Here is a 14,667-nt window from a genome sequence, read left to right as displayed (position 1 = left end):
GTGTTTATTGGTATCTTTTTTTTTGGTACCTACAAGTAAGTATCGATGCAGAGTCAAAAGTTCAAGAGGAAGACAGTTCCCTTCATCATTGAAATGTACACCGTATCCTCTATAAAAGCCTTACATATTGTAACGCAAGTTGTTGTGGTATATAGAACCCATACCATTGTCTCTGAGGAAAGCAGAAACAGACTTATTGACGTGCTTTCTTGTTTTGTCAATCTGCTGACAATATTGGTTGGACCAGTTCCACTTTTGCCTTTGGCATAAATTAGAATATACAAAGGTAGTTTGTGGAAAAAGTGACATCAATTGCACAAAGGTGTCCTCAACAAGCATTTCCAGACCTACCCCAGTTAAAGTGCCTAGGTCATTTCCACCACAGTGCACAATTATAAGGTTAGGCTTTGGGAGATGTAGAAAGGATTTCACCAAAGGCATTAATTGGTGCCACTTTAACCCTTTCTGACCAATCCATTTAATGTCTACATTTGGCAAAGCAAGGTATTTCAAAATACCTCTTTTTTCTGCATACTTTTCACTCCAGAAGACATAGCTATGACCTACAATCCACACAGTGAACATCTTTCAAGGAGATCTGGATGCACTCAGAAGGTGTCTTTCAGTAGAATGGCAATATGAAAAGAAAGATAGTTGTAAAATGAAGGCTTACATACTTGTATTTAAATAAAAATAACTCATTGGCTGTTTCAGACCATTCAACACTAAAAACTAGGCTGTATGTTTAAATTTTTAAAAGCATGTTTTGTATTGGTTCAGAAAAATGTGTTCCCACAGAACATTACTTTGGATATGCTGTTAGGTTTGAAAAGTCAAGCACTCTTGCTCTTTGGATTAGAAACATTGTGTGCTGAAATTCTGACCTCTCTGCTTACACCAGTGTTCCATGACCTGTTGCTATGGTAGGAGGCAGAAGTCATGTGGGGGTAGGGATCATTTGGAAAAGGTTGGAATTTGCAACCAATAGAAATGTGTGTTTCCATTTGAAAAAATGTGGGAAGCACTGTGATTTGAAGTTAACATGTATATGTGTGAAAAAAGAGAGGGAAACATTGCCATTTTCTGGTTCTGCTGAGAGGTGTACAGTTCAGAGATTCTGGCTCTGATAATCTGCTGTGTGAGTGACACATTTCTTCCTCAACTAACTACTTTTAAAGGTGAGTTATGAATTTGAGAGGGGATGTATGAGGTGCATTATGATATAAAAAATAGAAATGAGATTCTTGTTTTAAAGTTGTGTTTTACATTTTATGTTTTGGAAGATATTTAACTGCCTTGAACTTGTCAGATATTATAGAGTATGTCTTCACCATAAGTAAAGGTGTACTGGTATCACCCAGGAATATTGTATCTGCCTAGAATCACACCATGAGTCTGTGTGCACAAAGGAATTGTTGTCAGAGATTTAATTTGTGGTGGTCTGGTTCTGTAAGACTTGCATTCATAGGAAAGGGGCAGCTTGTTTTGTTGAAGTGTGATGGCTGGCATTCAGCACAAATCAATATTTCACAAATGCAAGGGAAATGCTAACACATTTGCAAACAACAGGGTAGATTTTCCTTCCACTCCTGCAATGGGTAATGTAGTTCCTATGTGTTACAAACTGCAATTAAAACTTATCAGACATGTACTCTTACATACATCTCTGCAGTCTTCATGCAGTTGTGCAAGCGTCCATGCACATCTCTCTTGCACCTGACAATACACAGTCTCCAGAAGCACGTTCTTATCAAACAGGCAGTAGCTTCTCCTGCACTCCCATGCTAAGTATTCAGCACTGTGTGGTATTTCAGATAGTAGTGTGTAACGCTACCACATTCAACATCACCAAGGCTCATTTCCTTTGATCTAGTCTAATCACTCACCCATGTTCCACATGCTCATGCTCTAAAGTAGCTGTTAGGACATGTGCTGTTTTCTGCCTCTCTAAACAATAAGGAAAATGTGTCAGGCTGTTACAGTAATTATCACTTGCTCTACCACAGTAGTAAATGTGCTTTGAAATTGCCAATCAAAAATCGTGTTCTGCCTAGAATCACACCATGAGTCTGTGTGCACACAGGAATTGTTGACAGAGATTTAATTTGTGTTGCTCTGGTTCTGTAAGACTTGCATTCGTAGGAAAGGGGCAGCTTGTTTTCTTGAACTGTGATGGCTAGCATTCAGCACAAATCAATATCTCACATTTGAAAGGCAAATGCAAACATAATTGGACTCAACAGGGTAGATTTTCCTTCCACTCCTGCCATGGGTGAGGTAGATCCTATATGTTCAAAACTCCAATTAACCCTTACCACACATGTACTCTTACATACATCTGTGCAGTCTTCATGCAGTTGTGCAAGCGTCGATGCAGATCTGTCTTGCACATGACAATACACAGACTCCAGAAGGACGTTCTTAACACACAGGCAGCTGCTTCTCCTGCACTCCCTTGCTTACTATTCAGCACTGTGTGGTATTTCAGATAGTAGTGTGTAACGCTACCACATTTAACATCACCAAGGCTCATTTCTTTTGCTCTAGTCTAATCACTCACTCAGGTTCCACATGCTAATGCGCTAACGTAGCTGTTAGGACATGTGCTCCTTTCTGCCTCTCTAACAATAAGGAAAATGTGTCAGGCTGTTACAGTAATTATCACTTGCAAAACCACAGTGGTAAATGTGCTTTAGAAATTGCCAATCAAATATCGTTTTCTGCCTAGAATCACACCATGAGTCTGTGTGCACACAGGAATTGTTGTCAGAGATTTAATTTGTGTTGGTCTGGTTCTGTAAGACTTGCATTCGCAGGAAAGGGGCAGCTTGTTTTCTTGAACTGTGATGGCTAGCATTCAGCACAAATCAATATCTCACAAATGAGAGGCAAATACTAACACATTTGCAAAAAACAGGGTAGATTTTCCTTTCACTCCTGCCATGGGTGAGGTAGATCCTATATGTTCAAAACTCCAATTAACCCTTACCACACATGTACTCTTACATACATCTGCGCATTCTTCATGCACGTGTGCAAGCGTCCATGCAGATCTCTCTTGCACCTAACAATACAGTCTCAAGAAGCACGCTTTTAGCACACAGGCAGTTGATTCTCCTGCACTCCCATGCTAAGTATTCAGCACTGTGTGGTATTTCAGATAGTAGTGTGTAATGCTACCACATTCAACATCACCAAGGCTCACTTCCTTTGCACTAGTCTAATCACTCACCCAGGTTCCACATGCTCATGCTCTCAAGTAGCTGTTAGGATATGTGCTCTTTTCTGCCTCTCTAAACCATAAGGAAAATGTGTCAGGCTGTTACAGTAATTATCACTTGCAAAACCACAGTGGTAAATGTGCTTTGAAATTGCCAATCAAAAATCGTTTTCTGCCTAGAATCACACCATGAGTCTGTGTGCACACAGGAATTGTTATCAGAGATTTAATTCGTGTTGGTCTGGTTCTGTAAGACTTGCATTCGCAGGAAAGGGGCAGCTTGTTTTCTTGAACTGTGATGGCTAGCATTCAGCACAAATCAATATCTCACAAATGAGAGGCAAATGCTAATACATTTGAAAACAACAGGGTAGATTTTCCTTCAACTCCTGCCATGGGTGAGGTAGATCCTATATGTTCAAAAATCCAATTAACCCTTACCACACTGGTACTCTTACATACATCTGTGCAGTCTTAATGCAGTTTTGCAAGCGTCTTTGCAGATCTCTCTTGCACCTGACAATACACAGTCTCCAGAAGGACGCTCTTAACACACAGTCAGCTGCTTCTCCTGCACTCCCATGCTTACTATTCAGCACTGTGTGGTATTTTAGATAGTAGTGTATAACACTACCACATTCAACATCACCAAGGCTCATTTCCTTTGCTGTAGTCTAATCACTCACCCATGTTCCACATGCTCATACTCTAAAGTAGCTGTTAGGACATGTGCTGTTTTCTGCCTCTCTAAACAATAAGGAAAATGTGTCAGGCTGTTACAGTAATTATCACTTGCTCTACCACAGTAGTAAATGTGCTTTGAAATTGCCAATCAAAAATCGTGTTCTGCCTAGAATCACACCATGAGTCTGTGTGCACACAGGAATTGTTGACAGAGATTTAATTTGTGTTGCTCTGGTTCTGTAGGACTTGCATTCGTAGGAAGGGGGCAGCTTGTTTTCTTGAACTGTGATGGCTAGCATTCAGCACAAATCAATATCTCACATTTGAAAGGCAAATGCAAACATAATTGGACTCAACAGGGTAGATTTTCCTTCCACTCCTGCCATGGGTGAGGTAGATCCTATATGTTCAAAACTCCAATTAACCCTTACCACACATGTACTCTTACATACATCTGTGCAGTCTTCATGCAGTTGTGCAAGCGTCGATGCAGATCTGTCTTGCACCTGACAATACACAGACTCCAGAAGGACGCTCTTAACACACAGGCAGCTGCTTCTCCTGCACTCCCTTGCTTACTATTCAGCACTGTGTGGTATTTCAGATAGTAGTGTGTAACGCTTCCACATTTAACATCACCAAGGCTCATTTATTTTGCTCTAGTCTAATCACTCACTCAGGTTCCACATGCTAATGCGCTAACGTAGCTGTTAGGACATGTGCTCCTTTCTGCCTCTCTAACAATAAGGAAAATGTGTCAGGCTGTTACAGTAATTATCACTTGCAAAACCACAGTGGTAAATGTGCTTTAGAAATTGCCAATAAAAAATCGTTTTCTGCCTAGAATCACACCATGAGTCTGTGTGCACACAGGAATTGTTGTCAGAGATTTAATTTGTGTTGGTCTGGTTCTGTAAGACTTGCATTCGCAGGAAAGGGGCAGCTTGTTTTCTTGAACTGTGATGGCTAGCATTCAGCACAAATCAATATCTCACAAATGAGAGGCAAATGCTAACACATTTGCAAAAAACAGGGTAGATTTTCCTTTCACTCCTGCCATGGGTGAGGTAGATCCTATATGTTCAAAACTCCAATTAACCCTTACCACACATGTACTCTTACATACATCTGCGCAGTCTTCATGCACTTGTGCAAGCGTCCATGCAGATCTCTCTTGCACCTAACAATACAGTCTCAAGAAGCACGCTTTTAGCACACAGGCAGTTGCTTCTCCTGCACTCCCATGCTAAGTATTCAGCACTGTGTGGTATTTCAGATAGTAGTGTGTAATGCTACCACATTCAACATCACCAAGGCTCACTTCCTTTGCACTAGTCTAATCACTCACCCAGGTTCCACATGCTCATGCTCTCAAGTAGCTGTTAGGATATGTGCTCTTTTCTGCCTCTCTAAACCATAAGGAAAATGTGTCAGGCTGTTACAGTAATTATCACTTGCAAAACCACAGTGGTAAATGTGCTTTGAAATTGCCAATCAAAAATAATTTTCTGCCTAGAATCACACCATGAGTCTGTGTGCACACAGGAATTGTTATCAGAGATTTAATTTGTGTTGATCTGGTTCTGTAAGACTTGCATTCGCAGGAAAGGGGCAGCTTGTTTTCTTGAACTGTGATGGCTAGCATTCAGCACAAATCAATATCTCACAAATGAGAGGCAAATGCTAACACATTTGAAAACAACAGGGTAGATTTTCCTTCAACTCCTGCCATGGGTGAGGTAGATCCTATATGTTCAAAAATCCAATTAACCCTTACCACACTGGTACTCTTACATACATCTGTGCAGTCTTAATGCAGTTTTGCAAGCGTCTTTGCAGATCTCTCTTGCACCGGACAATACACAGTCTCCAGAAGGACGCTCTTAACACACAGTCAGCTGATTCTCCTGCACTCCCATGCTTACTATTCAGCACTGTGTGGTATTTTAGATAGTAGTGTATAACACTACCACATTCAACATCACCAAGGCTCATTTCCTTTGCTGTAGTCTAATCACTGACCCATGTTCCACATGCTCATGATCTAAAGTAGCTGTTAGGACATGTGCTGTTTTCTGCCTCTCTAAACAATAAGGAAAATGTGTCAGGCTGTTACAGTAATTATCACTTGCTCTACCACAGTAGTAAATGTGCTTTGAAATTGCCAATCAAAAATCGTGTTCTGCCTAGAATCACACCATGAGTCTGTGTGCACACAGGAATTGTTGACAGAGATTTAATTTGTGTTGCTCTGGTTCTGTAAGACTTGCATTCGTAGGAAGGGGGCAGCTTGTTTTCTTGAACTGTGATGGCTAGCATTCAGCACAAATCAATATCTCACATTTGAAAGGCAAATGCAAACATAATTGGACTCAACAGGGTAGATTTTCCTTCCACTCCTGCCATGGGTGAGGTAGATCCTATATGTTCAAAACTCCAATTAACCCTTACCACACATGTACTCTTAGATACATCTGTGCAGTCTTCATGCAGTTGTGCAAGCGTCGATGCAGATCTGTCTTGCACCTGACAATACACAGACTCCAGAAGGACGCTCTTAACACACAGGCAGCTGCTTCTCCTGCACTCCCTTGCTTACTATTCAGCACTGTGTGGTATTTCAAATAGTAGTGTGTAACGCTTCCACATTTAACATCACCAAGGCTCATTTATTTTGCTCCAGTCTAATCACTCACTCAGGTTCCACATGCTAATGCGCTAACGTAGCTGTTAGGACATGTGCTCCTTTCTGCCTCTCTAACAATAAGGAAAATGTGTCAGGCTGTTACAGTAATTATCACTTGCAAAACCACAGTGGTAAATGTGCTTTAGAAATTGCCAATCAAAAATCGTTTTCTGCCTAGAATCACACCATGAGTCTGTGTGCACACAGGAATTGTATTTTTTTTTAGTTTCTTTCAGGTATTGCTGAACAATACTGAAATAAATTAAAGATGCCTATAACATCAAGAAAGAGAAAAGAACAGCAACAACATCTATATTTGAAGACAACTGGGCAACAAAAATTAGTTGAAGAACCTCATGTTTTTAAAAAATATCCTCAAGTAAAGAAAAAATGTAAAAAATATATCCACTGGAAATAGTGTTTCAAGTAGAAACAAGACAATCGTCAGAATATACTAAATGCTAATGTACAATCAGAAGCAAGAAAGAATGACTTAAAAAGAAAAATAGATTTTAAAAACATTCATAGAAAAATGTTTCAGAGAAGAGTGATATTCAATTTGCTAAAGGATGTGAACAAATATAAGAAGAAAGCCAAATTTTATAAGAAAAAGAAACATATTGAATCAATTGTTGCAAAGGCTTTGGAATTAAAAAGGAAACTATTCATTTTAATTTTGAACAGGATCCGTACATTAGATAAATTAGTGAATGTAATGAAGTCAAAAAGAAAAAGAAAAAGAGAAGTGAAAAAAAAAACTTTTGTAAATTGTTCTTAGGAGAATGGAAGCATAGTTCAAGTACTGAACCATTTTTTAATGAAGAGAGTTATCTTCAAAGTAATAGTTTGCTGCATGCAGTTGACACCAGTGGTCGAGCATATGAAGTGAAGGATGGTTGTGTAATGGAAAAGGAGAAAATGGTTCCAAGAAATGAGGAAGAAGTGTTAGCTGATGAAGTTATGGGGAGACGTCATAAAGCCCCAGTGTACACTTGGAATTGTAGTAGTATTTGTACTGTACGACAGGAATCTATTGATCAATTTCGTGACTTTCTAAGAGAATAAAGTAAAAAAAAGTGTTAACAGAAGATTAAGGTGCTTCAAAGACTAGATCCATGCAGAGTGAGAGAGAATACTGGTTTGCAAGGACAGTCTCTGGCTTGTCTTTCTAGGAACGTTTGTCAAAGTGTTTTTCACCATTTTAGGATGCTGGCAGTTCATCATACTGAAATGAGAAAGTTTGTGAGAAGATTGTATTTTGCTAAAAGTCCAGCACTAAAGTTACATGAGTTGAATAGTGCTCTGTTCCGTGGATCTGTAACAGATGTGAAGAAGGTTTGTGAGGATATTGAGTTTTGTTACTTTGGTCCAGAGCAAGAAAGTGCAGGAAATGACACAGTTATTGAAGAAAATGTGGAAGAGAATGTAGAACCCACTGTTAGTAAAACATTTGAAGATCAAATGACAAAATGTACTATCATCTATAATGAAAGACCAAATAATACTTGTATTTGTTGCCGGAGAAGCCATTATAAAAATCAAACAAGGAATGTTGATCTCTATAAAAAAAGTGAAAAAGAAAATAATTCTAAGTGGAGGGATTTTGCTACATATTTATTTCTGGAAAATTGTTTTGATTTGGGTGAAGATCAGCGTATTTGTAAAAACTGTTTTAACAAGTTAGAAGAAAATAAAATGCCTGCTAGAGCTGTACATAATAATTTAGAATTGGTTGATATTCCTGCAGAACTTAGTGATTTAAATACGTATGAGTCTATACTCATTTAATGTGTCCATCCATTTCAGACTATAGTTTGTATGGAGCCCAAAACAGGCAAATTACCTCCTTCAGATTTACTAAGAGGTTTAAAAGGAAGAGTTGTCTATTTGCCATTAGAATTGAAAACAATAGATGCAGATAGTTTGGAAACTGAACCATTAGTTATTCTGGTTAATGGTGTACCTACAAAGAATAAGAACATTTGGCAGGAGCTGGTGGATGAACGAAAAGTACAAAGGGCAAATTTATATTTGAAAAGAAATAATAAATGGTATGAATCAATTTATATAGATGAAGATGAAGAAGATTTACTAGCAGACACAGGAATACCAACTGGACAAATTGAAAAAGTGGATAAGTCAAAAGAAGAAGAAATTTATGAACATTTCAGCATACATCCTCTTCAAAAGAAGTTATGGGAAACACTATTGATCTCTTTCAGATGAAAAAAGCAAAAGGAACTCCCGTGAGTGTATGGGAGGAGAGCTTGGAAGCTCGTTGTTTTCCCCAGCTGTTTCCTACAGGAAAAGGTGGACGATATGATGAACGTCCAGTACAGATTCCTGCTTCTGAGTATCGGACTACAAGTTAAATGCAGAAGATCCAAGATTTCATCAAAGTATTCCTTATTTGTTCCATCTTTTATTTGAAAGTGACTTATCAGCACTATCTTATGCAGTAAATCACATTTTTAAAACTGGAGTACATCTACATAATGTGTCTGCAAAGGATTTTCTGAACAAAGTGCAACAGCGAGATGCTCATTTGGAAACTCAATTGATTAATCTGATGGCTTGTCAGCGTGGGACTAGTGAATATTGGTACTGACGCCATGGAGAATTGAAATGTATGTTACGGAATTTAGTAACTCCTACATGGTTCCTTTCCCTAAGCTGTGCAGAGTACGCTTGGGATGATTTACTGGACTTTCTTTGAGAGGCAAATTCAAATATTGAAAACATCCAATACAAGACAGCAGGAGAATTGTGCTCATTGGATCCGGTTAATGTTTGCAGATATTTCAATCATAGATTTGAGGCTATGATGTCCTTCATCTGCAATAAAAAAAATCCACCTCTTGGAGAAGTTGTGGATTTCTTATGGAGAAAAGAGTACCAAGCAAGAGGTGCTCTCTCATATTCATATGCTGTTGTGGATCAAGGATGCCCCAACATTTGGAACAGATTCTGATGATGCAGTTTTATCTTTCATTGAAGGATATGCAACATGTGCTATACATAAAAGCACAGAAGAAAAAAACTTAAAAGTGCAAGTTTTACGTTTCCAAAATCATCGGTGTGGAAAATACTGTCGACGAAAGTACAAGAGTAAAGATAAATTCTACACAAAATGTCAATTTGGATTTCCACGACCTGTTCTTTCAAAAGGAAGAGTAAACAGTTTTATGTCAGCTGTGCGACATACTATTACAAAAAAATCGCCTAAGAATACCTACAACCTAGGAGGAAAAGAAGTGTCAAAATATATAAATAACTACAACCCAGTCATTTTATCCATGTGGAATGCTAACATGGATATTCAGAATGTAGCTGACAATTCTATTGCTGTCGCTCGGTATGCCACATCTTACATCACTAAACATGAGAAAACGGAATTGAAAGAAATGTGGGAAGAGATTTCTCACGAGAAGACTGTCAGCAAAAAGCTAAACAGTTTCAGTTTATAGATGTTACTGCATCGAGAAATTGGATCCTACAAATGCTCAGATAGGTTATCATCTGCAAGTCTGTACTCCAAATCCAGAAGAATAATTTGGGTAAGTTTATGCCTTGCAGGAATGCGAAATCAGGTGCTGAAATCTATTCGAGAAATTGAATATTTAGCAGAGTACGAACCTGAACGTACAGATATTTTAAGAACAAACATGTTGGACACATATTACCCAAAGAGAAGTCATCATCTTGAGAACATGTGTCTCTATGAAGTGCTGCAGAACTACATTTATAAACGGAATGCCACAGAAGACATCAACAATGGAAAATATATAGTCATTGGTGAGGAAGGATGTTTGGTAAAACAAAAAAAAGGAAGTTTGATTAATCACAGAAAGCTGAGTTGCGACCCTACTGACAAGAAGGAATTTTACCACTTAGCACTTTTACAGTTGTTTAAACCATTGCGCTCAGAGGATGAATTACTTGGACATTTTCAAAGCTATGAAGATTCCTTTAATGCATGCAAAGATACCATAGAATGCAGTACTTTCACAACTTATGTACAAATGTTAAATGAAGAAATTGAACAAGAAGCAACAATTGCAGCTGAAGTAGCTAGAGACAGTTTTCAAGACAGACAAAGTTCTGCGACACTCAGTCAAGATCCCCTAGGACAAACAATCATAGAAAATGAAGCTGCAATAGCCATGACTGAAGTGGAAACAGCTATGAATCAAGCTCAGGAAGATTCAATAAACTTACCAAATTTGGAACAGCAACTGAATGATGAACAACAACAAATTTATGAGGAAGTCACAAAACAAATTGATCATGGATTACTACATGAAAATAAAGAGTGCTCATGCACATCATTTGAACCAATCAGAATGTATGTGAGTGGACAAGCTGGAACTGGAAAAAGTTTCTTGATTAAAGTAACTAGAAGCTACCTACAGTAAAAAATTGATTCAACGTTGTCATGTGTTGTTACTGCTCCAACTGGGTTAGCAGCATATAACATAAAAGGAATTACCCTCCATCGTTTGCTAATGTTACCAGTAGAGCATGAGAACAAAATGCAATACCACAAGTTAACAGGGGAAGCATGTTTTGAAGTTTCAAGAGTATTGAAAAAAATGAAAGTTCTCATTATTGATGAGGTAAGCATGGTCTCAAACTTAATGCTTGCCTTTGTGCATTTAAGAATGCAGCAAATTCTAAAGACAAGCTATGACGTACTATTTGGAGGAAAACATGTTATAGTTTTTGGGGATCTACTGCAGCTCACACCAGTTAAAGGACAACCAGTATTTCATACTCCTACACATGAAGACACAAAAAAAGTTGTTAGGAAGTATAGGTAATGTGAATATTTGGACATACTTTCAGTATAAAGAACTCATTACCAATATGCGGCAAGCAAATGATGATGATTATGCAAGTATTCTCAAAGATATCAGAATTGGACTACTCACAGAACATGGAAGAAAAGCTTTACAGAGTCGATTGCTATGTAATTTGTTTCCTACAGAACAAATAGTACCAGAGAAAATATACAAGAAAATTGCAGGAAAAAATACTGTAATCTGCTTAATGCCAACACTACATGAATGCTCTATATTCAATAAAGAACTTTTGAAATTGGAAAATGAAGGGATTGTAAAACTGGAAGCTGTAGATAAAATACAACATGAAGGAATAACTATTATATTGACAAGCAAATTGACAACTAAATTGGATACTCTAGAGAAAAACATATCAAAAACAGCTGGTTTAGAAAAGAATCTTTATGTATGTATGAACTGTCGAGTTATTTTAAGATGTAATTTGGATGCAGAGAAAGGTTCAGTGAATGGAGCTATGGGTAAAGTTGTGGGTTTTGTTAATTACCAGAAAAAAGATGGAATTGAATTTTTAAAAATAAAATTTGATCAGATTGAAGAGGTTAAAGACATTAGTCGTTGTTCAATTCGTTTCTTGCTTGTGAAAGACTTATATGTACGTAGGAAGCAGTTTCCGTTTTCTCTAGCATATGCTGTAACTATTCAAAAATCTCAAGGATTAACTGTAGATAGTGCTTTTGTAAACATTGGATCTAGTGTGTTTAAAGAAGGTATGGCATATGTCGCTTTGTCACGCGTGAAAAAAATATCTGGTTTATTCATGATAGACTTTGATGAGTCAAAAGTTAGTGCTGATGCAAACTGTGTAAAGGAATATAATAGATTAAGAAGAAGCTATGCTCCTCATTTAGGTCAGTATCCTGTGTTTGAAAAACGTGTTGTTTGTCGGAAAAGGAGAATTGAGAATATCTGTAATGAGGATATACAGAAGAGAAATCAAAAGGAGAGTGATGTGATTGCAAGCAAAAAGAAAAAGCACAATGTTGAAGGGGTTGTTGGTTGTCATTTTGAAAATAGCTCTGGTGTCAACTGCTACGCTAATGTAGTGCTGAATGTTGTATTTTATCTTGAAAGTTTGCAAGAGCAGATAATACTAAATCATGAAAAAAGATTCTGTTCTCTGCTGAGTTTTCTTTATGAGAAGCTGAGTAATGATAAAACTAAAAAAGAAAGTGCTTCTGATGTTAGAAATCTTTTAGATGTATGTTCAGGATGTACACAGTTTACTCAAAATGTCCAGCAAGATGCACAGGAATTCTTGATGTATATGCTTATGGTACTGGAAGATGAAGAGGTAGAAATAGAAAATATGTTTGGTCTCTCTTATAAATGGGAATATAGTTGTGAAAACTGTTTGAACACATGCAGCTCTAATGTTGATTCTGAAAGGTTCATATATTTAACATTACCAGAGAGTAAAGCAGTGACTTTTAGTAAATTAGTTAAAGATGCAAATCACAACATGGAATGTTCTCAATGTAAATCAGAAATGTTATCAACGTTATTTTTAAAGAAATATGGACAGAATGTAGTTTTAATGATGCAACGTTGTAGAGCTGATGGAAGAAAATTGGACACTTTAATAAAGAAGTTTACAGGAAATCAATTATCAATATCAGGAAAAACTTTTGTTGCAGTTGCAATAATTTGCCATGATGGACCTTCTATAACTTCTGGTCATTACACAGTTTATCTAAAATGTGAAAAAGGCTGGACACCGTGTAATGATTCACAATTGATTTTCAAGCAACGTTTCCTGCAGAATTACCAAATTCCTACTTAATTTTTCTAAAACCCAAATTTTAGATACAAATTGCAGAATCTGAAGAAACCATTAGTTCTATTTTATAGGATTACCATTGGATATTTCACAAAAAAAGAATTTAAAAATTACCATTTGGCCTCATGGAAAGGTAACTGTTTCTATTGTGGACTTCTTTGACAGATATTATTTTATTGTATGAGCTTAAGCAACCAAATTTACAGACGTTATTTATTGTAAATAGGTATTGTTCTTAGATGATATTTTTAATATATATGTTACATTTCTATCAAGGTATGTTTTAATGAGTAGAGATTCAGGGCTTTTTTTAAACAATCTTTCAGATTGTTAATTTGTTTTTCCCGCTGTTAAGTGATGAATGCAATTGATTTCACAATTTGCAGTGAAATTCAATATATTCTGAAAACAGCAAAGAAAGGGCAAAAAACTACTTTGTTAAATATGAAAATATGTGTACTGTATTCTAAAATGTATTGCTAAATATTACTACTTTTTTCTTTTTTTTCAGATCGAGAAAGAACATTTAGGAAATGTAATCCTTTTTTCTAGCAATTAGAAAAATACATTTATTTCTAATTAGGTTATTTTGTTGGTCAGGTAAGTTTGAAATATCTGTATTTCTCACCCCTTCACTTTCATGCTTCCTTTTCTTCACTTCTCCTCACTCTGCTTTTCTCATTCCCCTTCTCTCTCTCTTCTTCCTTTACTGCTCTTTCATAACTCCCTCACTCCTTCTATACTATTCCCCTATGTTTACTGCCTCTATCACTACTTTTTTCAACCATGTATCTCTCCCTGTCTCCATGTGTCTTAGTCATTCTAACTGCCTTACTCCTTCTCAGTTTCTTGCTCTCTGTCTCTGTTTCTGTCTCTCTCCCTTTGTCTGTCTTATCCTTAATTTGCTTAACATCTCTGGGGAAAATTAACAAGGCCCCTGCGCCACCACTATGTCACTTTTCATAACGTACTGGTGGCGCAGGGAGCTCCTCCATATTTACAAGGAGAGGAAAACCCACCCTGCGTGACTTTTCCTTTCCACATAAATACAGCCCCTTCACACGCAGCACTGTGCGTTGAAGGGGCGTTCCATGGGTGTTGTTGTGGGTGTTCCCATGCAACACTCAAAAAACTATACACATCTCCAGGTTTAAGAGAAATCGTAAGTATGGAGATGCATGTGAATCCTATGGTGCGCACACGGTGCGCGCACGGCGGGAAAAAAACCAATAAAAATAGAATAAAAAAAAAAGTGTTTAGAGGTTAGGTGGCTCTAAAAAGAGCCGTTGTGTTAATAGAGGGACAGAGGAAAAAAAAGACTTGGCAAAATGTATAGGGTGTCACACGTGTGTTGCTGTATCTTCCTCTCTATTAGCGGAATGCTGGTGTCCACAGATAAGAGCATGAAACAAGTTACACCGCATATGCACCCTCTCAA

This window comes from Triturus cristatus, chromosome 5_1 (assembly GCF_964204655.1).
Source record: "Triturus cristatus chromosome 5_1, aTriCri1.1, whole genome shotgun sequence".
Taxonomy (NCBI): domain Eukaryota; kingdom Metazoa; phylum Chordata; class Amphibia; order Caudata; family Salamandridae; genus Triturus; species Triturus cristatus.
Note: the sequence above shows the minus strand (reverse complement) of the source record.